The 2,486-nt window shown below is 41.8% G+C and overlaps 1 protein-coding gene and 1 pseudogene across 4 annotated transcripts in view; one reads left to right on the forward strand and one right to left on the reverse strand.

Moving 5' to 3' along the window:
- The window catches only part of KANSL1 (KAT8 regulatory NSL complex subunit 1), a 188,943-nt gene that overhangs the window by 73,507 nt on the left and 112,950 nt on the right, over nt 1-2,486 (forward strand). The gene's annotated exons all lie outside the window — the stretch shown is intronic.
- LOC100951218 lies at nt 643-2,264 on the reverse strand (annotated as a pseudogene).

The following is a 2,486-nucleotide window of genomic DNA, read 5'->3' on the forward strand; positions in this document are numbered from 1 at the left end:
GGGATTCGAACCCGCCACCTTAGGTGTACGTGGCTGGCGCCTTAGCCAGTTGAGCTATAGGCGCCGAGCCCCCAGTGTTGTTAAATGCTGCTTTATGCTTAAAATAATTTAGAAATCTTGAGCTTTCATTTTCTTAGAAGTAGCAGGAAGGTTAACATTCAGTATGTTGTATTGCTTCTCTGCGAAAAGGTCTGCATCAGTCTGAACTTTTTTGTAGTAAGGGACCATCCACGTCTTCATTTTTTATATTCATAATGCCAACAGAGTGGATGCTTGGCAGTTTTCGTGGACAAAACCGGAGACCTTGCAGTCAAGGTCTGTTCTTCAGTTTCTATTTATGAAGTTCATAATGTGCAGTAATTGACCAGTTGGGGTTATGTGCTAGTAGTTATTCCTAGTCTGCTCAGGCAGGCAGTGTTACACCTTCTTTTACAAGGGAAAGGAAGAAAAGGAGACTCAGCAACAGTAGCAGGATCAGGATTTGAATGTAAATAGACTTTTTTTGCTTTTTCAACTTTACCATGGGCCTCTGAGTAATGAGTTGAAGACTGATTTTTGAAGGCATAATTTGTTAAGCCATTGTTATTAGTTTCCAGGCATTATACTTTACTAGAAAACGAGCCTCAGGGTTATTTTCTTTAAAAGTGCTCTGTTTTGTAAAATATTTAATTGTAGAAATATTTTCTTTCAAACTGTGTTTGTGCTATGGGAAATAGAGAAGGGACTTATAAACAGATACTACAAACTTAAGTAAGTTATTTATATAATTCACTGTGGTGTAAGAAAACCGTCATTGGCACAAAGGATTATGTCAAGTGCCATGGCAGTTCTGCTGAGGAAGAGTTTCTTGGTTAAAGGGAAGGGATCTTTTGGAGAATATATGAGATTTAGTTTTAGGTGGGAGTGAGGGAGGGAGGCATGGGAGAGGTAGAGTGTTTAGAGGGCAAATAGGAAGGAGAGTCTGAATACAAATTGAGGAAAAGTTTGGAATTGGGACAGATACAGAGCCATAGTCAAGGAGTGCAACTTGTGAGATTATACAGAGCAGGGAAATAAGTATAGATAGGAAGATAGGTTTCATGATGGAAGCCTTTGCATGTCAGGCTAAGGAGTGTTGAGCTCTGTTTTGTAAGAAAAGGGACTTTTTTTTTTTTTTTCTGGAAGAAAATCACTTTATTCTAATTACTTCACAAATAATATGACAACAGCTGGTTTAAGGAAGCCACACGAACATTTGCCCCCAATCCTTTACTATTTCAGTGAACTTCTACACACTAAGAACACACTCTTCCACTACAATTCTGAAGAAAGGAAGCTATTAATAACAGAGGTTTAACTGATGGTTCTACCCTTTATACTTTCATTATCAATTACTTTTTTATGCTAAATTAAACTTGGTCTTGAAAGGCCATTTTCCTTTTCTTCAATTTGTACTTCTTGATTAGGATAACCCATTTGCAAGTTTGCATTGTTTCAGCACTTCATTGAATCCCTCACAGAGCTTGCTTTATATCATTCTGGTTCTGGGCACATTCCAAAAACTGTTTCATCTCAGAAGCAAGGGCCAACCTGCTGCTGCTGTGCTGGCTGGCTTCCGAGAGGCTCCTGGTAAGTGATGTCCGGGTTTGAGGTCTCAGCATTACATCCTCCACTGAAGCCCCCAGTGATGGCATGACCCAGAGTGTGCCCAACTGCAGAGCCCACAGCCACACCAGCTGCAGTAGTTGCCATTTGGGCCATCAGACCAGGCTGCCGGGGTGCAGCAGCAAGTGAGCCAACTGTAGATGGTGGGGCTGCTGCTGGTGGCTGAGCTGCTGGTACTGGCCTGGGTGCAGTTCTCATCTGAGGTGCCCGGCTGGCCAGAGGGGCCATGCGGGAAGTGCGGCTTCGGCTTCCACGCAGCATTGCAACTGTGCGGAGGGTCCGCCTCTAGAGCTGAGGAAATCTGCGAAGATCCCAGAAGCTTCTACCAAGGAGAGCAGAAGTTCGGAGAGAAAAGGGACTTTCTGATCAGAAATCACATGATCAACAATATAATTTAGGAAGGTTGATATTAGTTGGATTACCAGGGTTAGCACACTATGCCCTGTAGACCAAATTCAGCCCAGGGCTGGTTTTTATAAGTAAAGTTTTATTGGAACATAGTTATGCTTACCCATTTGTATACTGTCTATGGCTGCTGTAATACTATGATGACAGATTTGCATAGTTGAGACAGACTGCATGGCTTGCAAAGCCTAAAACATTTATCATCTGGCCCTTTACAGGAAAAGTTTTCCAACCCCTATATTAATGGGGTGGAGGCAGAAAAAATATTCTTCATTGTTTTGGCTCGGGTCTAAACCTGTACCTTCATGTCAAATGAAAAGGTGGCCAGAATATAAGTAGCCATGGTTGAAAAAGAGGGGAGCATAGATGAGAAGAAACTTACTTTGACAAGAGATTAAATTCAGGAGTCTAGAGGAGAAGAAGGAATTTTTTTTTTT

The sequence above is a fragment of the Otolemur garnettii genome, unplaced genomic scaffold (genome assembly GCF_000181295.1).
Source record: "Otolemur garnettii isolate 467f Iridium unplaced genomic scaffold, OtoGar3 scaffold00018, whole genome shotgun sequence".
NCBI classification, from domain to species: domain Eukaryota; kingdom Metazoa; phylum Chordata; class Mammalia; order Primates; family Galagidae; genus Otolemur; species Otolemur garnettii.